Genomic DNA, 25,834 nt, shown 5'->3' with positions numbered 1-25,834 from the left:
TGCCACTCTTGACAATGTGGTCACAAATGTCTCTGGTGAAGTAACATTTTTGCTTGCCAGAAACCTAGGCACATAGAACAGTGAATTACAAAGGCTCCAAGGCATACTACAAGCAATGGGAACAATCAGTGGTTTTGAAGGAGATTGAAGGTTTGAATAACATTTTCAAAGATCAGTCTGACTGCCAAGAGAACATGGGTGATGATGGGATCATTTATATTAATGAGGAGGATTCAGACAGGAATAAAACTTGTGTTCTGTTTTGAACATTTTAGTTTGTGATACTTATTATATAGTCATATAAAATGCCAGTAAACTCCGAGATATACAAATCTTGAGCTCAGAGATCATATGTGAGCATCACATAAAAGGTCAGAGAATACCATACAAAAAGACCTCAAGTAATTCACTTTTTAGTGATCTCATGAATCACGCATTCCTCTATATGGCATGCTCTGAGATGCCATCTTAGAAGGAGAGGCAAGGAGAGAAAGACCACCTGAGGAACTGAGTTAATCCTAGGAAATCTAACATTCCCTTAGTTACTATTTACAATATGATAAATGTTAATTATATTAGGCATTTAGTGAATTTTTCCCTGCTAAAATTTGGGTGGACTTGTATGGAAGTACAGATAATCTATAAAAAAATAAAGGAATTTCCTTTTTCTTGAAATACACAGATTGTAGCGAAAATTAAATTTGCATCCTCACTCTATATTGTAGAACAATTACTCTGGTTAAGGAGACTTCTTTTCTTTCACAAATCACTTCTCTTGATGAAATATAGGGACTAGGTAGGCACTCATGCCCCAGGAGAGGGCATTGGCCGGCGTGGAAGGATGAACTTTGACACGGGTGCATTTGATTATCATATTGCCTTGATTTTGTCACTTATTTCATGTAGATTAGAAACACATGATAAATTAATTCTTACAAGCTGCACTACTGATCTTCAGCACAGGCAGAGAGTCAAGTTAATGCAGTTTTTCTAGGTTGGCACAAATGTGGTGGAGCTTCAGATGTTTCAGGTGGAAGTCTAAATGTCCCTGTGAAACAGCAAACTCCTTAGGCTGGACCTTCCACCTTAGGGAAAAGATTCTCAAGTGATTTCTTTTTTATCTGAATTTTAAAATACTATGTGAAAACACATGCTTTGGGGCTGGGGATATGCAGCTGTGCATTTTGCAGAGTATGTATTTTTACTGCTGTTCGCTGAGTTCTTACTAAATAACCTCTAGTGTATTTTACAAACTTCACCTCATTTTGTTCTTACAACAGCAACGTGAAGTGGATACTGCTAAAACTCACATTGCAGGGCTGATGAGAACACTGAGACTGATTGAAATTAAACCCAAATTCAAGCTAGTTATTGTGTACAAACACAATATTGGGGACAAACCCAGGTCTTTCTGACTCCAAAGCCCATGTTCAAGACATGCTTCATTGAAGGAAATATGATGGGATCTCATTGAGAATTGATTGAAGTGAATATGAGATAAAGAAGTTCCAGAATGTCCTCTGCCCTAAGCTTTAAATGCGTATCTATTTAATCATTCAGACACAACATGTCTTATATTGCTTTGTCAGTGAAGTTTTGACCAAGTAATCTAAGTGGATGTATCAGCCGCTTTTAAGTTTAGCTCAACTTACTCACTGGCTTATCTGTAAGCAATATAGAAAACTAATATAAAATCAGTCAAATTTCACTGTAAAGAGAGAGAAAATGCTCACTCAGTTCCTGCCTTTGCATGTTCTCTATCCCCTACCACACCTTCCTTGCCTCATTAATTCCAATATGACTTCTTTGAAAAACTTTTCTGAGTTCCCCCCAGTCCATGGATAGGTGCACTTGGCTGTGTTTACTCAATGCTATGTGCAGGAATTCTGTCATAGTGCTTATCACATAATATTTTCTATTTAGTTTCTAAATTCACAATAGAAAGCAGATTGCTTTGCCACAGGACCTTTCTGGCTCTTATTTGAATCCTCGCTGTCTGTTCTAGTGTTTGATATATATTGAATACTCAACAGTATTGTAGGAATATGTGAATGAATGAATCAGTGAGCTTCGTTGTAATTATCTCAGATGTCATCTTAAAAAAGTCAGGCAATTTAATCACTCAGTGGGTCATTGCTCAATTTGCAAGTGATATAGAGCTAGTTTTTTAAAAAATTCTTTCAGGGCTTCTGATTAAGTGATAAACCAAGAAAACGAAAATTTCCACATCAAGAATTACTCATCATCATGAAAGGCACCAAATGTACAAAGACACTTTTTTTCCTGAAGAATCAGAAAGAATAATGATGTAAGCTTATCTTGTATAAGTCCACATTAAAGTGACTTTATCAGTGATAAATAATCTATATTAAAACACGTGCCTTGGATCGGAGTCCTTACATATAAGGCTCTCTTGAAATTTTTTCTAGGTATACATCTACATTTTAAGATGCTCTGCTTTCTGCTGTGATTTCCAAATTGTCTGCCATCTGTTGCTATTGCATTTTACCTACTGGGAATTTTGGAAGCTTGCAGACCATTTAAAACTCCATAATTGTCATCTGAAATGTTGTCTGTGATATTATCTTTAAACACATTTTTCTGAGGTAACTTCGTGAACCACATTTCTATTTTTCTTTTGCATAACTTTCTGAAGATTGCTTAAGGAAAGAATATTTTCCTGCAACTCTGTAACTTTTCAGGCTATCAGTCTACAGCCATCATGAGAACTCTCACTCTAAAAGGCATAGATTTTTATCTCATTAGAATTATGGCATTTTTAAATTTTTTTTTTTTAACGTTTATTTATTTTTGAGACAGAGACAGAGCATGAACGGGGGAGGGTCAGAGAGAGAGGGAGACACAGAATCGGAAGCAGGCTCCAGGCTCTGGGCCATCATCAGCCCAGAGCCCGACGCGGGGCTCGAACTCACGGACCGTGAGATCGTGACCTGAGCTGAAGTCGGACGCTTAACCAACTGAGCCACCCAGGCGCCCCTAGAATTATGGCATTTTTAAAGTATTGCCTTCTTTGCAGAGGAGACAGAGAATTTATGCCAAATGTTTCACAAGTAAAGTCTCTGTGATAGAAGAAGATACAAATGTATTGATTTTTAAAGTTTTACTGCGCTATAGTTACAAACAATAAATTGAATATATTTACAGTGTACAATCTAGTAAATTTTGAGATTATCACCAACAATCAAGATATCAAACATATTCATCCCTGCAAGTGTCTTGATGTCTTTTCACTCTTTGCTTTTAAACACCGCTAATTTTATGAATTTTATTTGAGTTCTTTCTTTCTCCTTCTGGCTCCTTCCTTGAGCCATTTTCAGGGAATTTGTTCATGATCTTTTTCTTTATTGACATTCTCTGTATGTGAGCTTTGATCAAATTTACCTACAGTTTTCACCTGAGAGTTTGTAGATTGTCTCAGCGCACCATTTAGCTAAGGATGCTAGCTCATTGTTATATTCCAATTGAGGTGTGATTGTTTTCTGATTTTTGGACTTTCTATTTTATTTCTAGTTTTTGTTCTTTTAGCTCATGTCCATAGGAGTCCAGAAACATCCTGCCATTTTGGTCAGAAATTTAGTAAAATTAATAAAAACTTTAACAAGACTTCTATGAGTTATAAAGATAACGTGTTTTACTTAAATGACAGAGTAGACCAGATGGTTTGGCATCTGAAGCCTTGACAAATCTATGGTGATCATGACTCTGTTCTTTCCATGGCACCTTCTATTGTTCTTGCTGTTTATAGTGTATAGTAATTTGATTTTCTCTCAACTACTCATTCTTTTGCTTACTGTCTTTGTCATATGTGTGTATTTCCTGGTGCCATCTGGACCCCCTTCCCTAATGATAATTATTTGAAAACTATCATGGACCAACCTAAGAGCAGAATCTCAAATATATGACATGTTACACTTTTTTGTGGCACTCAGGTCTGGAATTATTATTCTAAAGTGTCATTGGGTAACATATAGGTCATCAATATGAATTTGGATTGTAAATGTAAAAGAAAGTTTGGCAAATAATCAGCCTATGAATTGAAATGGAACACATTTCTGAGGAGAGTTGACTCACAAGTAGTTTTGTTTCCTGTAGGAGGCAACAAGCCTGAAAAGTTCCCAAAATCAAATGCCAGGAACTGTGGCACATGTTGACCCCATTCTTGTGGTCATTATTTTAAATATTTTATCTAAGAAGACTAGTCCTTCAAGTTCAGCTTCTTATATAACTGTGTTATGCATAATAGTTTGTCCTGCATTTCCTTTATATTGATAGACCAGTCATTTGGGAAAAAACTCAGTATACCGGCCTGAGATTTTTTCAATAATTATTGTTGATAACTGTATACTTCCATTTCTTTTTAAATATAAATCATTCATTCAATAAACATTTACTGACTGTTCACTATGTGCCAGACATTCTTACAAAATACCAGGAATCATTCTTGAGTAAAGTAAACATAGACTCTTCTCTGGTGAAGGTTATAGTCTCATATGTAAATAAATATTGTCATGAAAAAATATTGACACAACTAGGTAGTAGGTTCAGGTACATAAAAATCTGGATGTGAATATATAATACTATAATTCTCTCAATTACAATGTATGTTGTTTTCCACAAGTAATTTTCTGGCATACGATTCAACTGAGTTCTGGCACTGTTTGGAGATAGTGTCAGATCCCACAGGTGAAGAGCACAGTCCTATAAGTCTGCCTCATCCACCCACCAAACTTCAGATGGCAGTTGCAAGTCTAGGTTATGACTCATGCTTCTAATTGGATGTCTATGGGGTGGAGGCTCCAGTGACCCCCTCCTTGGCAGTGACTCACAGGACTCAGGGAGATATTTTACTTACTATATTACCAGTTTATTATAATATATATAACTCAGGAACAACCTGATGGAAGAGATACATAGAGCAAGGTATGGGGGAAAGGGGTATGGAGCTCTCATGCTCTTTTCAGGCATGCCACTCTCCAAGTACCTCCACATGTTCACCAACCTGTAAGCTGAGTCCAGCCGTTTTGGGTTTTATGAGGCTTCCTTATATAGGCAGAATTGATTGAATCAGTGGTCATTGTTGATGGATGCAATCTTCAGCCCCTCTCCTCTCTCTGGAGGTCAGTGGGATACAACTGAAAGTTCAACCCTCCAGTCACATGGTTGATTCCCCTGGCAACTAGCCCCCATTCTTATGTGCTTTCCTAACCTTAAAAGCTATCTCTTTAACATAAACTCAAGTGTAGTTGACAGGACTTTATTATGAGTATCAAGACACCTTTATCACTGTTCTCGTTTAGGAAATTCCAAGGGCTTTGGAATATCTGTGCAGAAGTGGGGGACAAAACCAAAATATGTGTCTTTTATTATACATCATGATATCACAAATGACAAGTGGTTGAAGTCAATATTAAAACTAGTATCTGACAGGGGCGCCTGGGTGGCGCAGTCGGTTAAGCGTCCGACTTCAGCCAGGTCACGATCTCGCGGTCCGTGAGTTCGAGCCCCGCATCAGGCTCTGGGCTGATGGCTCAGAGCCTGGAGCCTGTTTCCGATTCTGTGTCTCCCTCTCTCTCTGCTCCTCCCCCGTTCATGCTCTGTCTCTCTCTGTCCCAAAAATAAATAAACGTTGAAAAAAAAAATTAAAAAAAAAAAAACAAAACAAAAAAACTAGTATCTGACAATTTTTAAAAAATTATTTAACTGCAACCAAAACTGGTCAATGATTGCATGAGAATAGTTCATCCCACTCTGCCCATTAGAGTTTCAATTTAATCTCAAAGTGTGGTATGGTTGTACCCATAGCATCTTAGTTGATTTGTGTACTCTTGATGTGATTAGTAGAATCTTTAGTATTAAGTTAAACTCTTATGAGGGTGAGGAGAAAAGAGAGAGAAGACTTTTCTTTTTAAAAAAAGTACCTGAAAACTAAAATCAATCACTGAATCGGGCCATATTTTAGAATATTTTTGTTTTATGATAGGATAGAAAGTTAACTTTTAAAATAGAAAATTCATGGGAAAGCTGCATTTTAATGTTCATGAGAAATATATTTAGAGTCTAATTCAGTAAATTGGATGCTCATATGCCCTGGTCATCAAACCATTAACAATAAAGAATCAGAAGTCAAGGACATTTTAGCTATGTATTAAAGATGAAGTGTTTTTTTAAATTAGTTTAATATATAGGAGTTTTGTAGCCAAAATTTTTTAGTGGTACACAAAGTCCTGGACTGTGAAAATTTAGAACTAGCTTTACTACCACTGTTTTTTAGATTTGGTGTATTTTGGGTGGTGGGGCTGAGGAAATTGATTTTAGATTCTGACATATATTAGCCACTTATGTGGACTTAGCTAAGCAGTCTATTTCTCCAATGAGAAAAATGACTTATAAAAGACTAGGTTAGATGGACTCCTACATTCTCACATAATATCCACAATTTACTCTTACTATAGGATTTACCAGTCTGTGTATTTATTGCCTTTTTGTTTACATCACAAGCTCCTTATTAGCCATAAAAGGTAACATCAACTTGATCTTTGTGAGTTATCTTAGTGTATCCCTAAGCAAGCATTCTTTTATTCAGCCAAGCATTCTTTTATTCCTCCTTTAAAGATCTTCTCCCTACCTGCACTAAAATTTCTAATCACTTAATCCTTTCATTTCAAGCAGGTCCTTTTTTTTTTTTTCCTCCCTGCATGGATTATCTGTGCTGCTACCACATTCAGCACCTAATAGCCATCTATTTCAATATTTCTATGCCCAGAACACTAAACCTCCATACTTTGTGCCAAAGCTAGTGCCAGGTGCAATCCTGGGTTACATTATTTACTTTCTCCTTTTATTAAAGATTAGCATAGGAAAAATTAGGTAAATGAATCTATAGCTCAACTCTGCTTTATAGCCAACAAGGGGCCATTTTAATTGCGCATCAAATAACTCCACTTAGAACTCCTTTATAGGCCTCTTGAAATTATCACATCTAATACAGAACTAATTTCCATCCCTGAATCTACCCCCTTTCCACCTACATCTGGTTAATGTAAAATCTGGTTGTTCAACCCATGTTAATTGAAATTGTTTGACTCTTCATCCTCAAATCATTATAGTCATGTATCTGAAACATCTCTGATACCTGTCATTCTTTTATAACCATTGACACAATACAGATTATTATTAACTCTTGCTGAATTATAATACTCATCTCCTATTTGGTCTCACTGCTTCTTCTCCATATAAAATAACCCAACTATACTGGATACTGACAGGCTTACCTTTCTAAAATACAAATTAATTTTCTTCAGTACTTTGCTTTACTTAAATGCCATTGCTAATAATTTATTCACAGTAGAATAAAATTGAAATTTATTAGCAAAATGTAAACTTCCCTTTATAACCTGCTTCTGCCTAACTTTCTACCTATACTTTCTCCAGTCTGATACCTCCCCTGGTGTATTTAACTGTATCAAATTCTGTACCATTGCATGGAGCTCCCACTCTATGTACTTGCATTGCATTCAGCCTTTCTCAAGCTAATCCCTTTCATTTCCTGGTCAACTTTGCTTGCCAGGGCATTGCCTATTTATTTTTAAAGTAGGAGCACAAATGCCCCTCCTCCTATTAACCTTTCCCTAATCTCTTCAAGCAGAATTAATGTCTTTGATCATATTTTCTTAGCACTTTTAAATATATAGTATTCTGTCACTTTCATTAATACATTTCTATTGAGGTAAAATTCACATTCGGTAAAATGGACAGATCAATGTATATTCACTGAGTTTTGACAAATGTATCCCTCTGTGTGAAACCGACACTACAATGAAGATATAAAACATTTTCATAACCCAGAAAGTTCCCTTGTGCTTATTTCCATTGCCCACTGGGGATGGAGATATTTTGATTTCTGTGGAGATAATTTAGTTGTGGCCTGAATTTGGATTTTATATTAATGGAATCTTAGAGTATGTTGTCTCTTTTCTGACTTCTTGCATTTAACATAATGTTTTTGAAATCCATTCATGTTGTTGCATGTATTAGTACCTTATTTGCTTATTTTCATGTTGATGAACATTTAGTTTGTTTACAGCATTTGGATCTTATGTATAAAGATGTTGGAACATTTTGTACAAGGCTATTTTTGGACATATATTTTTATTTCTCTTGAGCAAATATCTGGGAGTACCTTGCTGGGTCATAGGGCAGATGATAGTATTGGTCAGGATTCAATCAGAGAAACATAACCATAGGACTGGTATATAATGAGTGATTTTCTATGGTAATTTGACCCTACAGAACTTTGGAAGCTGACTAAACAGTTTCTATGATGCTATTGTGGATGTTTCTGGGTCCTGTGGTCTGAAACAGGGAAGGAAGTTGAGAAGGAAAGATGAATGAGAAATGAGTTGGGGGGATGATCAAGAATAAACATGAATATGTAAGTATAAGCAGAGACCCATGAGGATGGACTGAAATTCAAGCTTTTAACTACAGTGCTGAGAGTGACCTACCAGAGAATCTGGTGCCTTTCATCAAAACGCTAAACACACACCTGGTTCAAGAGTCAGATGAGATGAGATTTGATAAGATCAGTTGGAAGACTTACTGACTTGGTTGCTGTACTAATCCACCAAGTTGAGCCAGTGGATATGTGAACTGCCATAACTCCTGGTACTTTAACATCAACCCCTGAGTGTAAAAATAATAAGGCTGCTGTTTCATTTCCACTTTCCAAATCTTACATAAAATGTTTTTTGTTTTTGTTTTTGTTTTTGCTTTTTACACTAACCTGTGCAGAAAGAACTGTGGAGAAAGTGATCAGTATTCTTTTTTTTTTTTTCTTTATATATGAAATTTATTGTCAAATTGGTTTCCATACAACACCCAGTGCTCATCCCAAAAGGTGCCCTCCTCAATACCCATCACCCACCCTCTCCTCCCTCCCACCCCCCATCAACCCTTAGTTTGTTCTCAGTTCTCAACAGTCTCTTATGCTTTGGCTGTCTCCCACTCTAACCTCTTTTTTTTTTTTCCTTCCCCTCCCCCATGGGTTCCTGTTAAGTTTCTCAGGATCCACATAAGAGTGAAACCATATGGTATCTGTCTTTCTCTGTATGGCTTATTTCACTTAGCATCACACTCTCCAGTTCCATCCACGTTGCTACAAAAGGCCATATTTCATTTTTTCTCATTGCCACGTAGTATTCCATTGTGTATATAAACCACAATTTCTTTATCCATTCATCAGTTGATGGACATTTAGGCTCTTTCCATAATTTGGCTATTGTTGAGAGTGCTGCTATGAACATTGGGGTACAAGTGCCCCTATGCATCAGTACTCCTGTGTCCCTTGGATAAATTCCTAGCAGTGCTATTGCTGGGTCATAGGGTAGGTCTATTTTTCATTTTCTGAGGAACCTCCACACTGTTTTCCAGAGCGGCTGCACCAATTTGCATTCCCACCAACAGTGCAAGAGGGTTCCCGTTTCTCCACATCCTCTCCAGCATCTATAGTCTCCTGATTTGTTCATTTTGGCCACTCTGACTGGCGTGAGGTGATACCTGAGTGTGGTTTTGATTTGTATTTCCCTAATAAGGAGCGACGCTGAACATCTTTTCATGTGCCTGTTGGCCATCCGGATGTCTTCTTTAGAGAAGTGTCTATTCATGTTTTCTGCCCATTTCTTCACTGGGTTATTTGCTTTTCGGGTGTGGAGTTTGGTGAGCTCTTTATAGATTTTGGATACTAGCCCTTTGTCCGATATGTCATTTGCAAATATCTTTTCCCATTCCGTTGGTTGCCTTTTAGTTTTGTTGGTTGTTTCCTTTGCTGTGCAGAAGCTTTTTATCTTCATAAGGTCCCAGTAATTCACTTTTGCTTTTAATTCCCTTGCCTTTGGGGATGTGTCGAGTAAGAGATTGCTACGGCTGAGGTCAGAGAGGTCTTTTCCTGCTTTCTCCTCTAAGGTTTTGATGGTTTCCTGTCTCACATTCAGGTCCTTTATCCATTTTGAGTTTATTTTTGTGAATGGTGTGAGAAAGTGGTCTAGTTTCAACCTTCTGCATGTTGCTGTCCAGTTCTCCCAGCACCATTTGTTAAAGAGACTGTCTTTTTTCCATTGGATGTTCTTTCCTGTTTTGTCAAAGATGAGTTGGCCATGAGTTTGTGGGTCTAGTTCTGGGGTTTCTATTCTATTCCATTGGTCTATGTGTCTGTTTTGGTGCCAATACCATGCTGTCTTGATGATGACAGCTTTGTAGTAGAGGCTAAAGTCTGGGATTGTGATGCCTCCTGCTTTGGTCTTCTTCTTCAAAATTACTTTGGCTATTCGGGGCCTTTTGTGGTTCCATATGAATTTTAGGATTGCTTGTTCTAGTTTCGAGAAGAATGCTGGTGCAATTTTGATTGGGATTGCATTGAATGTGTAGATAGCTTTGGGTAGTATTGACATTTTGACAGTATTTATTCTTCCAATCCATGAGCAGGGAATGTCTTTCCATTTCTTTAAATCTTCTTCAATTACCTTCATAAGCTTTCTATAGTTTTCAGCATACAGATCCTTTACATCTTTGGTTAGATTTATTCCTAGGTATTTTATGCTTCTTGGTGCAATTGTGAATGGGATCAGTTTCTTTACTTGTCTTTCTGTTGCTTCATTGTTAGTGTATAAGAATGCAACTGATTTCTGTACATTGATTTTGTATCCTGCAACTTTGCTGAATTCATGTATCAGTTCTAGTAGACTTTTGGTGGAGTCTATCGGATTTTCCATGTATAATATCATGTCATCTGCAAAAAGCGAAAGCTTGACTTCATCTTTGCCAATTTTGATGCCTTTGATTTCCTTTTGTTGTCTGATTGCTGATGCTAGAACTTCCAGCACTATGTTAAACAACAGCGGTGAGAGTGGGCATCCCTGTCGTGTTCCTGATCTCAGGGAAAAAGCTCTCAGTTTTTCCCCGTTGAGGATGATGTTAGCTGTGGGCTTTTCATAAATGGCTTTTATGATCTTTAAGTATGTTCCTTCTATCCCGACTTTCTCAAGGGTTTTTATTAAGAAAGGGTGCTGGATTTTGTCAAAGGCCTTTTCTGCATCGATTGACAGGATCATATGGTTCTTCTCTTTTTTTTTGTTAATGTGATGTATCACGTTGATTGATTTGCGAATGTTGAACCAGACCTGCATCCCAGGAATGAATCCCACTTGATCATGGTGAATAATTCTTTTTATATGCCGTTGAATTCGATTTGCTAGTATCTTATAGAGAATTTTTGCATCCATATTCATCAGGGATATTGGCCTGTAGTTCTCTTTTTTTACTGGGTCTCTGTCTGGTTTAGGAATCAAAGTAATACTGGCTTCATAGAATGAGTCTGGAAGTTTTCCTTCCCTTTCTATTTCTTGGAATAGCTTGAGAAGGATAGGTATTATCTCTGCTTTAAACGTCTGGTAGAACTCCCCTGGGAAGCCATCTGGTCCTGGACTCTTATTTGTTGGGAGATTTTTGATAACCGATTCAATTTCTTCGCTGGTTATGGGTCTGTTCAAGCTTTCTATTTCCTCCTGATTGAGTTTTGGAAGAGTGTGGGTGTTCAGGAATTTGTCCATTTCTTCCAGGTTGTCCAATTTGTTGGCATATAATTTTTCATAGTATTCCCTGATAATTGTTTGTATCTCTGAGGGATTGGTTGTCATAATTCCATTTTCATTCATGATTTTATCTATTTGGGTCATCTCCCTTTTCTTTTTGAGAAGCCTGGCTAGAGGTTTGTCAATTTTGTTTATTTTTTCAAAAAACCAACTCTTGGTTTCGTTGATCTGCTCTACAGTTTTTTTAGATTCTATATTGTTTATTTCTGCTCTGATCTTTATTATTTCTCTTCTTCTGCTGGGTTTAGGCTGCCTTTGCTGTTCTGCTTCTATTTCCTTTAGGTGTGCTGTTAGATTTTGTATTTGGGATTTTTCTTGTTTCTTGAGATAGGCCTGGATTGCAATGTATTTTCCTCTCAGGACTGCCTTCTCTGTGTCCCAAAGCGTTTGGATTGTTGTATTTTCATTTTCGTTTGTTTCCATATATTTTTTAATTTCTTCTCTAATTGCCTGGTTGACCCACTCATTCGTTAGTAGGGTGTTCTTTAACCTCCATGCTTTTGGAGGTTTTCCAGACTTTTTCCTGTGGTTGATTTCAAGCTTCATAGCATTGTGGTCTGAAAGTATGCATGGTATGATTTCAATTCTTGTAAACTTATGAAGGGCTGTTTTGTGACCCAGTATATGATCTATCTTGGAGAATGTTCCATGTGCACTCGAGAAGAAAGTATATTCTGTTGCTTTGGGATGCAGAGTTCTAAATATATCTGTCAAGGCCATCTGATCCAATGTCTCATTCAGGGCCCTTGTTTCTTTATTGACCGTGTGTCTAGATGATCTATCCATTTCTGTAAGTGGGGTGTTAAAGTCCCCTGCAATTACCACATTCTTATCAATAAGGTTGCTTATGTTTATGAGTAATTGTTTTATATATTTGGGCGCTCCGGTATTCAGCGCATAGACATTTATAATTGTTAGCTCTTCCTGATGGATAGACCCTGTCACTATTATATAATGTCCTTCTTCATCTCTTGTTACAGCCTTTAATTTAAAGTCTAGTTTGTCTGATAGAAGTATGGCTACTCCAGCTTTCTTTTGGCTTCCAGTCGCGTGATAAATAGTTCTCCATCCCCTCACTCTCAATCTAAAGGTGTCCTCAGGTCTAAAATGAGTCTCTTGTAGACAGCAAATAGATGGGTCTTGTTTTTTTATCCATTCTGATACCCTATGTCTTTTAGTTGGCGCATTTAATCCATTTACATTCAGTGTTATTATAGAAAGATATGGGTTTAGAGTCATTGTGATGTCTGTATGTTTTATGCTTGTAGTGATGTCTCTGGTACTTTGTCTCACAGGGTCCCCCTTAGGATCTCTTGGAGGGCTGGTTTAGTGGTGACAAACTCCTTCAGTTTTTGTTTGTTTGGGAAGACCTTTATCTCTCCTTCTATCCTAAATGACAGACTTGCTGGATAAAGGATTCTCGGCTGCATATTTTTTCTGTCTAGCACACTGAAAATCTCGTGCCAATTCTTTCTGGCCTGCCAAGTTTCAAAAGAGAGATCAGTCACGAGTCTTATAGGTCTCCCTTTATATGTGAGGACACGTTTACCCCTTGCTGCTTTCAGAATTTTCTCTTTATCCTTGTATTTTGCCAGTTTCACTATGATATGTCGTGCAGAAGATCGATTCAAGTTACGTCTGAAGGGAGTTCTCTGTGCCTCTTGGATTTCAATGCCTTTTTCCTTCCCCAGTTCAGGGAAGTTCTCAGCTATGATTTCTTCAAGTACCCCTTCAGCACCTTTCCCTCTCTCTTCCTCCTCTGGGATACCAATTATGCGTATATTATTTCTTTTTAGTGTATCACTTAGTTCTCTAATTTTCCCCTCATACTCCTGGATTTTTTTATCTCTCTTTTTCTCAGCTTCCTCTTTTTCCATAACTTTATCTTCTAGTTCACCTATTCTCTCCTCTGCCTCTTCAATCCGAGCCGTGGTGGTTTCCATTTTGTTATGCATTTCGTTTAAAGCGTTTTTCAGCTCCTCGTGACTGTTCCTTAGTCCCTTGATCTCTGTAGCAAGAGATTCTCTGCTGTCAGCTATACTGTTTTCAAGCCCAGCGATTAATTTTATGACTATTATTCTAAATTCACTTTCTGTTATATTATTTAAATCCTTTTTGATCAGCTCATTAGCTGTTGTTATTTCCTGGAGATTCTTCTGAGGGGAATTCTCCCGCTTGGTCATTTTGGATAGTCCCTGGCGTGGTGAGGACCTGCAGGGCACTTCCCCTGTGCTGTGGTGTATACCTGGAGTTGGTGGGCGGAGCCGCAGTCAGACCTGATGTCTGCCCCCAGCCCACCGCTGGGGACACAGTCAGACTGGTGTGTGCCTTCCCTTCCCCTCTCCTAGGGGCGGGATTCACTGTGGGGTGGGGTGGCCCGTCTGGGCTACTTGCACACTGCCAGGCTTGTGATGCTGGGGATCTGGCATCTTAGCTGGGGTGGGTAGGCAAGGTGCACGGGGGCAGGAGGGGCAGGCTTAGCTTGCTTCTCCTTAGGTGTTCCACTTCAGGAGGGGCCCTGTGGCAGCAGGAGGGAGTCAGATCCGCTGCCGGAGGTTTGGCTCCGCAGAAGCGCAGAGTTGGGTGTTTGCGCGGAGCGAGCAAGTTCCCCGGCAGGAACTGGTGCTCTTTGGGATTTTGGCTGGGGGATGGGCGGGGGAGATGGCGCTGGCGAGAGCCTTTGTTCCCCACCAAACTGAGCTCTGTTGTCCGGGGGCTCAGCAGCTTTCCTTCCCTTTGTCCTCCAGCCTTCCCGCTTTCCGAGCAGAGCTGTTAACTTATGACCTCCCAGACGCTAAGTCACGCTTGCTGTGGGAACACAGTCCGTCAGGCCCCTCCGCTTTTTGCAAGCCAGACTCGGGGGCTCTGCTTGGCCGGCGAGCCGCCCCTCCGCCCCGGCTCCCTCCCGCCAGTCCGTGGAGCGCGCACCACCTCACCGCCCTTCCTACCCTCTTCCGTGGGCCTCTCGTCTGCGCTTGGCTCCGGCGACTCCGTTCTGCTAATCCTCTGGCGGTTTTCTGGGTTATTTAGGCAGGTGTAGGTGGAATCTAAGTGATCAGCAGGACGCGCGGTGAGCCCAGCGTCCTCCTACGCCGCCATCTTCCCTCTCTCTCTCGGTCAGTATTCTTTTGGGATCAAACCTAAAGGATTCCATCTGTGCATGTTTTTGTATATATCTCATTTTATGTAAGAGCTAGACTTTTAAAACCATTTTTATAATAAAACATACATAAGTATTTTAAATTAATATACTATTTGAAATAATCCTATAGTGAGGATTTATTGTTCTTAATATTATTGTTCTAGATCCTTACCAACATTTATTGTTATCAGTCTCTATAGTTTTAACCATCTAATTGATACCATTGCATTTTCTTGATGACTAATGATGTTGAATACCTTTTCAAAATCTTTATTGGTTATTCAAATACCTTTTCTGGGGATGTGTATGTCAATTTGTCCAATTTATAAATTGGGTTGTCTGTCTGTCTCTTTGTTTATTTATTTATTTATTTTTTAGATTTTTGTCTTTTTACTATTGCTTTGTGATTATTTATGTATTGGTTGGATGTATTTTCTTAGGCCACAATTTGCCTTTTTAATCCTCTTAATGGAGTCTTTTCATAAGCATATTTTATTTGATAAAGCCCAACTTACTAAATTTTTGTGTTCAATGCAGTTTACATCCTATGTAAGAAACCTTTTCCGGGGCGCCTGGGTGGCGCAGTCGGTTAAGCGTCCGACTTCAGCCAGGTCACGATCTCACGGTCCGTGAGTTCGAGCCCCGCGTCGGGCTCTGGGCTGATGGCTCAGAGCCTGGAGCCTGTTTCCGATTCTGTGTCTCCCTCTCTCTCTGCCCCTCCCCCGTTCATGCTCTGTCTCTCTCTGTCCCAAAAATAAATGTTGAAAAAAAAAAATTAAAAAAAAAAAAAAAGAAACCTTTTCCTTGTGGTTGGCAGGGGAAAATGGTGGAATAGGAGGACACTGAGCTCACCTTGTCCCACAGATACAACTAGATAACACATCAGTATAAATAACTCAGAAAATGACCTGAAGATTGACAGAACAAACTCCACAACTAAAGGCAGAGAAGAAGTCACACTGAAGAAGGTAGGAAGGGTGAAGATGTGGTTTGGGAGTGAAACAGACAGTGGCCATCCATGGTGGGGAGGGAGCTGAAGGTGGGAAGAAGGCAAAAAAAAAAAGTATTCTATTATACTGTGGAGCCTACATGGGGAAGACAAATCCCCATAACATTTGGCTTTGAAAGTGAAAGGGGACAAATTTTCTGAATTCTTACAAACAGCAGGACTTAAATTCTGGAATTTTAAGAAATCAGCAAGTTTGGCTCTGGGATAGCCCTAAGGGTGTTAGGAAGTGGCGTCCCCACCCTGAGAGGGACAGCATAACAAACAGCCCCACTTCTGGTGAACTTGAGCCCCACTTTGGGACTCTCTTTCTCTCCCTTTCCCTCTGCCCCTTGCTCACTTGTACTCTCTCTCTCTCTCTCTCAAAAATATATAGAAAAAAAAAGAGTAGGAGGTGCAGCTGACTTTCCTAACACATGGAAACAGACACAGAGTTAGACAAACTGAGGAGACAGAGGCATGTGTCCCAAATGAAAGAACAGGACAAAACCACAGCAAAGGTTCATAAGTGAAACAGATATAGGTAATATTCTGGAAAGAGAATTTAAAGTAATCATCATTACTCACTGGACTTTAGAAGAATGGACGATATCAGTGAGACCCTTAATAAAGAGATTAAAAAAAAGTAATCAGAGATGAAGAACACAATAAATGAAATAAAAAATACACTTGACGAATAAATTGCAGGCTAAAGAAAGCAGAGGAATGAATTAATGACTTGAAAGAGAGTAATGGTAAGTAATTAAGCTGAGCAAGTGATAGAAAAAAGAATTATGCAAAATAAGAATAGATGTAGAGAACTCAGTGACTCCATCAAGTGTAATAACATTTGTATTTATAGGGATCCCAGAAGAACAGGAGAGAAAGGGGGGGGGGGGAGAAAATTTATTACAAGAAATAATAGCTGAAAATTTCCCTAATCTGAGGAAAGAAACAAATATCCAGATCTAGGAGGCACAGAGAGCCTCCCGCAAAATCAACCCTAGGAGGTCCACACCAAAACAAATAGTAATTAAAATGGCAAAGAATTAGTGATATATAAATAATTCAAAATTTGGAAGAGAAAAGATGATTACATAGAAGGGAAACCCTGTAGGATATTAGTGGATTTTTCAGCAGAAAATTTGCAGGCCAGAATGGAGTGGCATGATATATTCAAAGTGCTGAATGGGTCTGCAGCCAAGAATGCTGTATCCAGGAAAGCTATCATTCAGAATAGAAGAAGAGATAAAAATTTCTCAGACAAGCAAAAACTAAAGGAGTTCATGACAACTAAACCAGCCATACAAAAAAATATTAAAGGGAACTCTTTTTGTGGAAAGGAAAGACATATGTGAATGTGAAAAGTAGAAAGCACAAAAGCAGTAAAAATAAGTATATCTGTAAAAATCAGTTAAGGGTTTCACAAAATAAAAGAATGTAAAGTATGATATCATATACCTAAACCATAAGAGGGAGAGGAGAAAAGAATGGGTTCAAACTCCAGTAAACATCAACTTAATATAGAAGTGAACATCAACTTACATGCAGAAGATGTTATATACAAACCTTATGGTGACCAGAAATCAAAGCCCAGTAATGGATATGTAAAGAATAAAGAGCAAGGAATCCAAGCATATCACTAAAGAAAGCCAACAAACTATGAAAGAGAGCAAAAGAGGAAACGATCATAGAAAAACTACAAACACAACCACAAAACAAATTACACAATGACAATAAATACATATATATCAATAATTACTTTTTAAAATTTTTAAATGTTTATTTTTGAAACATAGAGAGAGAGAGAGAGAGGACGCATGAGTGGGGGAGGGGCAGAGAGAAAGAGGGAGACACAGAAACCAAAGCAGGCTCTAGGCTCTGAGCTGTCAGCACAGAGCCCGACATGGGGCTCAAACTCACAAATCATGAGATCATGAGCTGAGCTGAAGTCAGACACTTAACTGACTGAGCCATCCAGGTGTCCCTATCAATAATTACTTTGAATGTAAATGGACTACATGGTCCAATCAAAAGATGATTCAATAAAAAAGCAAACAAAGACCCATCTGTATGCTGCCTACAAGAGACTCATTTTATTTTATTTATTTTTTTTTAATTTTTTTTAACGTTTATTTGTTTTTGAGACAGAGAGAGACAGAGCATGAATGGGGGAGGGTCAGAGAGAGGGAGACACAGAATCTGAAACAGGCTCCAGGCTCTGAGCTGTCAGCACAGAGCCCGATGTGGGGCTCGAACTCATGGACTTCGAGATCATGACCTGAGCCGAAGTCGGACGCTTAACCGACTGAGCCACCCAGGTGCCCCAAGAGACTCATTTTAGATCTAAAGACACCTGCAGATTGGAAGAGAGGGGATGGAAAAATATTTATTATGCAAGTGGATGTCAAAAGGAAGCCATGGTAGCAATGCTTGTTTTGGATAAAAGTTTAAAACAAAGATTGTAATGAGAGACAAAGAAGGACACTATATAATCATTCAGGAGATAATCCAACCAAATCTAACAATTGTAAATATTTATGCATCCAAGAAGAGAGCACCCAAATATATAAAAACAATTAATAACAAAAATAAAGGAATAAATTGATAATAACACAATAATTGTAGGAGACTTTAACACCCACTTAAATCAATTGACAGATCATCCAAGCAGAAAGTCAACAAGAAAAAAACTTTGAATAACACACTGGACCAGATGGATTTAAAACAGCAGAATACACATTCTTTTCAAGTGCACATGGAGCATTCTCTAGAATGGACCATATACTAGGACACAAAACAGGTCTCAACAAATTCAAAAAGACTGAAGTCATACTATGCCTCTTCTCTGAAAATAACATTATGAAACTACAAATCAACCAACAAAAATATTTAGAAAGAGCACAAATATATGGTTAAATAACATGCTACTGAACAATGAATGGGTCAACCAAGAGATCAAAGAGGAAATAAACAAATACATGGAAACAAATAAAAATGAAAATTCAGTGGTCCAAAGCCTTTACAATACAGAAAAAAGTGGTCCTAAGCGGGAAGTAGATAGCACTACAGGCCTACCTCAAGAAGTAAGAAAAATCTCAAACAACCTAACCTTACACCTAAAGGAACTAGAAAAAGGATAATGAATGAAGCCTAACCTAAAGCCAGAAAAAAGAAGGAAATAATAAAGTTTATAGCAGAAATAAATAACATTGAAACTAAAACAAAACAAAACAAAAACGAATAGAACAGATCAATGAAATTAGGAGTTAGTTCCTTGAAAAAAATTAATAAAATTGATAAACCTCTAACCAGACTTATTAAAAAGAAAAGAGGAAGGACCCAAATAAAATCACAAATGAAAGAGGAAAAATAACCAATACCACAAAAATACAAACAATTATAAAAGAATATTATGAAAAATTGTATGCCAACAAATTGGACAACCTAGATGAAATAGATGAATTCCTAGAAACATATAAACTACCAAAAGTGAAACAGAAAGAAATCAAAAACTTGAACAGATCAATTACCAGGAATGAAATTGAATCAGAATTCAAAAACTGTCAACAAACAGAAATTCAGGACCAGACAGCTTCACAGGCAAATTTTACCAAACATTTAAAGAAGAGTTAATATCTATTCTTCTCAAACTATTTCAAAAAATAGAAAAGGAAGGAAAACTTCCAGATTGATCCTATAAGACCAATTTACACTGATACCTAAACCAGGTAAGATTTCACTAAAAAAGAGAACTACAGACCAATATCTGTGATGAACAAAGGTACAAAAATTCTTAATAAAATAGTAGCAAACTGAATCCAACAATAAAATACAAAATCATTTACCATGGTAAGTGGGAGTTATTCCTGGTTTGCAGGGGTAGCTCAGTATTCACAAATCAATCAACATGATACACCACATGAATGAAAGAAAGGATAAGAACCATATGATCATTTCAATAGATGCAGAAAAGCATTTGACAAAATACAACATCCACTCATAAAAATCCTCAACAAAGTAGGCTCAGAAGGAACATACTTTAACATCATAAAGGCCTTATATGAAAAACCCACAGCAAACATCATCCTCAATGGGGGAAAACTGAGAGCTTTTCCTCCAGGGCCAGGCAACAGGGATGTCTACTCTCACCACCGTTATTCAGTATATTACTTGAAGTCCTAGCCACAGCAGTCAGACAACAAAAAGTAATAAATGGCACCAAAGTGGCAAGAAAGAAGTAAAATTTCTATTATTTGCAGATGACACGATATTCTGTATAGAAAACCCAAATGCTTCCACTGAAAAATTGCCAGAAATGATAAACAAATTTAAGAAAGTCACAAGATGCAAACTCAATGTACAGAAATCTATTGTATTTCTATACACCAATAATGAAGCAGCAGAAAAAAATTAAGAAACAATCCCTTTTACAATTGCACCAAAAACAATAAGATACCTGGGAATAGTCATAACCAATGAGATAAAAGACCTGTATTCTGAAAATATAAGACACTGATGAAATAAATTGAAGATGATGCAAAGAAATGGAAAGACATTTCATGCTTATGGGTTAGAAGAACAAATGTTAAAATGTCCCTCCGACCCAAAGCAATGTACACATTTAATGCAATACCTATCAAAATACCATCGTTTTTCCCAGAGCTGTGACAAACAATCCTAAAATTTGTATGGAACCACACAAGACCCTGAATAACCAAAGAAACCTTGAAAAAGCCAAGGAAAGCTGGAGGCATCACAATTCTGAACTTCAAGTTATATTACAAAGATGTAGTGATAAAAACAGTATGGTACTGACACAGAAATAGACACATAGACCAATGGAATGGAATAGAAAAGCCAGAAATAAACCCACAACTATTTAGTCAGTTAATCTTTGACAAAGGAGAAATGAATATCCCATGATAAAAAGACAGTCTCTTCAACAAATGGTGCTGGGAAAACTGGACAGCTACATGCAAAAGAATGAAATGGGACCACTTTCTTAGACCATATACGAAAATAAACTCAAAATGGATCAAAGACCTAAATGTAACATATGAAAGCATAAAAATACTGTAAGAGAGCCCAGGTAGCAATTTCTCTGACATTGGCTTTAGCAGCATTTTTCTAGATATGTCTCCTGATGCAAGGGAAATAAAAGCAGAAATAAACTATTAGGACTGCAACATAAAAAGCTTCTGCACAGCAAAGGAAACAATCAATAAAACTAAAGGCAACCTACTGAATGGGAGAAGTAATTTGCATATGGCATATCCTTTTTTTTTTTTTTTGAAATTTATTGTCAAATTGGTTTCCATACAACACCCAGTGCTCATCCCAAAAGGTGACCTCCTCAATACCCATCACCCACCCTCCCGTCCCTCCCACCCCCCATCAGCCCTCAGTTTGTTCTCAGTTTTTAAGAGTCTCTTATGCTTTGGCTCTCTCCCACTCTACATATGACATATCCAATGTAGGTTTAGTGTCCAGGATATAAAAAGAACTGATACAACTAGGGCCGCCTGGGTGGCTTAGTTGGTTGAGTGTCCGACTTCGGCTCAGGTCATGATCTCATGGTTTGTGAGTTCGAGCCCCGCATCGGGCTCTGTGCTGACAGCTTGGGGCCTGGAGCCTGCTTTGAATTCTGTGTCTCCCTCTCTCTCTGCTCCTTCCCTGCTCGCTCTCTGTCTCTCTCTCAAAAATAGATTTAAAAAAAAAATTTAAAAAAAGAACTGATACAACAGTTCTTCTCAACACCAGAAAAACAAATGATCCAATTAAAAATGGGCAGAAGACATGAAAAGACTTTTTTCCAAAGATATACAGATGGCCAACAGATACATGAAAAGATGTTCAACATTACTCATTCTCAGGGATATACAAATCAAAAATACAATGAGATATCTCCTCATACTTGTCAGAATGGCTAAAATAAAAACAGAAGAAACAAGTGTTGGTGAGGATGTGAAGAGAAAGGAACCCTCATATACTGTTGGTGAGAATGCAAACTGATGTAGTCACTGTGGAAAGCAGTATGGAGGTTCTTCAAAAAGTTAAAAATAGAACTACCCTACTATCCAGTAACTGTACTATTGAGTGTTTTTCAAAAAATATGAAACCATAATTCACAGGGATACATCCACCCCTATATTTATTGCAGCATTATTTACAATAGCAAAATTACAGAAGCAGCTCAACTGTGCACCAATACGTGAATGGATAAAGATGTGATATGTATATACAATGTATTATTTAACCATAAAAAAGAATGAAATCTTGCCATTTGCAAGAACATGGATGCATCTAGAGAGTATGTTGAGAAGTGAAATCTGTCAGTTAGAGAAAGACAAATACCATATGATTTCACTCACATGTTGAATTTAAGAAAACGAAAGAGCAAAGGAAAAAAAAAGGGGGGAGAGATAGGGACAAGCCAATAAACATAGTCTGAACTTTAGAGAACAAACTGATGGTTACCAGAGGAGAGGTGGGTGGGGAGATGAGTGAAATAGGTGAAAGGGATTAGGAGCACCCTTATCATGATGAGCACTAAGTAATGTATAGAATTGTTAAATCACTATATTGTACACCTGAAAGTAATATAACACTGTATGTTTACTAGAATTAAAATTTTAAAAACTTAATAAAGGTAAAAACAGAATCTTTTTCCTGTCTTAAAATCATGAAGACACTCCTTTATGTTTTCTTCTAGAGGCATTATAGATTTAGCTTTAAAATTTGAACTGTCATCCAACTTGAATTAATTTTCGTGCCTGGTGTTGAAATAAGGTTTAAGGCTGATTTTTTTTTCCTATTTGTTTATTCAATGTTTTTAGTATTATCTCTTGAAAATACTGGTTTTCCTCCTATTGCATTGCCTAAGTGACTATCAAAAATAAGTTGTCTATTTTTGTGATTATTTCTAGATTCTCTATTTTTGTTTCATTGATCTGTTTCTCTCTATTTGCATCAAAATCACACTGTCTTGATTAATTAAACTTTATAGTAAGTCTTGAAATCAGGTAGCGTTTTCCAACTTTTCTTTTCCAAGATTGTGCTAAGTCATTTGCATAGTGTACAGTTAGTTCACCCTTAAACACCACAGGGGTTGAGGGAGCCAATCCCCACCTAATTGAAAACCCATGTGTAACGTTTGACTCCCCAAAACTTAACTACTAATAGCCTACTATTGACTGAAAGACTTATCGATAACATAAACAGTCAATTAACATATATTTATATGTCATGTGTATTATATACTTTATCTTATAATAGTTTCCTATTATAGAGAAAAGAAATATTAATCTTAAGGAAGAGAAAGTACATTTATAGTATTGTACTATATTTACTGAAAAAATATCTGTGTATGAGTGGATCCATGGATTTCAAACCTGTGTTAAGGGTCAACTGTATTAGTTTCTATAGCTGTGTGACCAATTACCACACACTTAGCAACTTAAAAATAATGCCACTTATTATCTCATCATTTCTGCAAGTCGAAGTCCAGGGTACTCTGCTCAGGTTCTCAAAAAGCTGCAATCAAGGTGTCAGCTTGGGATCAATTTAGTCCTAGGATCAGGATCCTCTTCCAATCTCACATGCTGATTTTCAGGATGCATTCCCTTGCAGCTGTACAATTTGTGGTGGCTTGTTTCTTCAACACCAGTAGAGGAATCTCTCTGAACTCAGGGAAGAACTTAACCCTCTTTAGTTCAGCTAGACTGCATGGCATTTTCTTTTCTTTTTCCTGCCTCATAACTTTGAACTCAGAACATCTTTTTTTCTTTGCCATATTGAAATTTATTACCTATATTACCATATAGGTAATATCCATTCTTCCTTCCATCGGGTATAAGTTTAAATTGCTTTTGATTTTATTTAGAAAAATTTAAAACAATAGAAAATTTGTAAGAATAGTACAATGAACACATATTCAACTTCAACCTACATTTACCATTTGTAAATATTTTCATCATTTGTGTATATTTTGTCAGTCTCTGTCTCTCTTTGTCTCTGTTTCTCTGTGTGTATGTCTCTCTCTTTTTTTTTAATGTTTATTTTTGAGAGAGAGAGAGAGAGGCAGAACATGAGCTATGGGGGGGCAGAGAGAGAGGTTGACACAGAATTAGGAATAGGCTCCAGGCTTTGAGCTATCAGCACAGAGCCCAATGCTGGGCTCAAACTCACAAATTGTGAGATCATGACCTGAGCTGAAGTTGGACGCTTAACCAACTGAGCTGCCCAGGCACCGCCATGTGTATCTCTCTCTCTCTCTCTTTCTCTCTCTCTCTCTGTTTCTACCTATCTCTGTCTATGTTAAACCATTTTAGGTTAATCTACACTCACCTTGATCCTTGATCCTTCACCACGAAATAATTTAGCATCTATTTCTTAAGAGTAAGGTCATTCTCTTATGTAACTATGGTATTTTTTTCAAATTAAGAACTAATATCAATAAAATACTTTTGTTTAGTATGTACTCCATGGTCAAAATCTGCTAGTTGACTCCATGTTTTTTATAGCAACTTTACTTTTCCATCTAGGATCCAATCTAGACTTCCATCACATTTGGTTTTCATATTTCTCTAGTCTCCTTTCATCTGAAACAGTCCCTCAACCTTTCATTGACATTAACAACTTTGGCATTTTTGAAAAGTCCAAGCCAATTATTTGTTGTTGTTGTTTTTAATGATTGCCTGATGGTTGGATTTAGGTTATTATTTTTTTTTACAGGAAAACTATAGAAATAATATCTCAGTGTACCACTTCAGTTGTTGCATATTTGTGGTGATAACTTTATTGATTATTAGATAGAATCTGCCAGGTTTCTCCACTAGAAAGATATCTTTTCTCCCATTTGTAGATAACAAGTAAATTGTAGAGATATCACTTTCTTGACTTTACAATCTAAACTTTGTTCCCATAATATTATAGTCTCTGTGAGTACCTGGTATTTATTTTATTTATTAATTATAGCTTCCAATTATTTATTTATTCATTATGTCTATTTGTTGTAGCTATCTCTCTGTAGCTATCTCTCTTGTAGCTATCTCTCTGTCTTATTCACTGTTATATTCACAGGGCCTAGAACAGTGTGTGGTACAGAGTAACAGAGTAGACACTAATAAAATAAGTGAGTGAATGCATGAATACATAATTACATTTAGGAAAATTATTTAGTAAAGAAATTATAGGATTTGTTTATATAAATTATAGAAATAAAGCTTGTAAGACTTTATTTTAAACCCTATGTTTTGCTGATAATTTTGTCATCCTATTCCTAGACAGTTAGAGAGAAGATGATGCTATTTCTCTAAACTGGGCATTTCTCTGTAATGCACATTTTGTATTCTAAGCAACACAGACCTGTAGGCAGAAAGATAGTAATGGAAACAGAAATCCCAGCTCTTGAATAATAGGTTCAGATGTTTTTAAGAACAACAAATCCAGTTGATTGATAGTCGTACCTCATCTGTTATGATCTACCCAATATTAGATAATCTTTCTGCAGATTGGTACAGAGCATTGGACATGTTTTTAGACTTGTAGTTTGCATTTGGTTCAAAGAGAAGTAGACTGTGTACATTGCTGTCAGAGATTATTCTTGGTAACATTTTCTTAAGTCACATATTATTAGGTTTTGATATAATTTTTATTTTAATATCGCATTTTTTTTGGCAGAAGTTGATTTCTGTGCATACAAATCACCTTTTTCTCTAGGACAGTGATTTCTTTGTTGCCTTTTCACTCTCCTCTGTGGTCATCTATTTCCTTCCTGCCACCTCCACTAAATATTTAGTTATACCTTATTGTCAGTAATTAAAAAGTATGAATTTTACTAACAGAAGTTTATTTCAACCTCCTTTTGCAGATGTCTGCTATTTTCCATAAAAGAGCAACCTTTAATTTAACAATTAAGAATTCTCTTGGAAAATTCAATAACAGATCTTCACCATATTCTGCTAGAGCACCTCAATGTCATTGCAGAGTCCCATGGGATCTGATGAGTTTTGAGCCATAAATGCTATATTTTATAAC

The 25,834-nt window shown here is 37.3% G+C and overlaps 2 long non-coding RNA genes across 6 annotated transcripts in view; one reads left to right on the top strand and one right to left on the bottom strand.

Annotated features, from left to right (window-relative positions):
• LOC147583103 (uncharacterized) overlaps nt 1-25,834 on the top strand; it is a 623,699-nt gene that overhangs the window by 345,876 nt on the left and 251,989 nt on the right. For all 5 annotated transcript variants that reach the window (XR_015245463.1, XR_015245462.1, XR_015245464.1 and 2 more), the window contains one exon: nt 15,626-15,776. This is a non-coding gene — a long non-coding RNA (uncharacterized LOC147583103). The remainder of the gene's footprint in view (nt 1-15,625; nt 15,777-25,834) is intronic.
• Nucleotides 1-25,834, bottom strand: part of LOC147583104 (uncharacterized) — a 119,373-nt gene that overhangs the window by 77,460 nt on the left and 16,079 nt on the right. The window lies entirely within an intron of this gene.

Source organism: Puma concolor, chromosome A2 (assembly GCF_028749965.1).
Source record: "Puma concolor isolate L17-30 chromosome A2, mPumCon1.1.hap2, whole genome shotgun sequence".
Classification (NCBI taxonomy): domain Eukaryota; kingdom Metazoa; phylum Chordata; class Mammalia; order Carnivora; family Felidae; genus Puma; species Puma concolor.
Note: the sequence above shows the minus strand (reverse complement) of the source record. Positions and strands in the feature narration are given on the sequence as shown.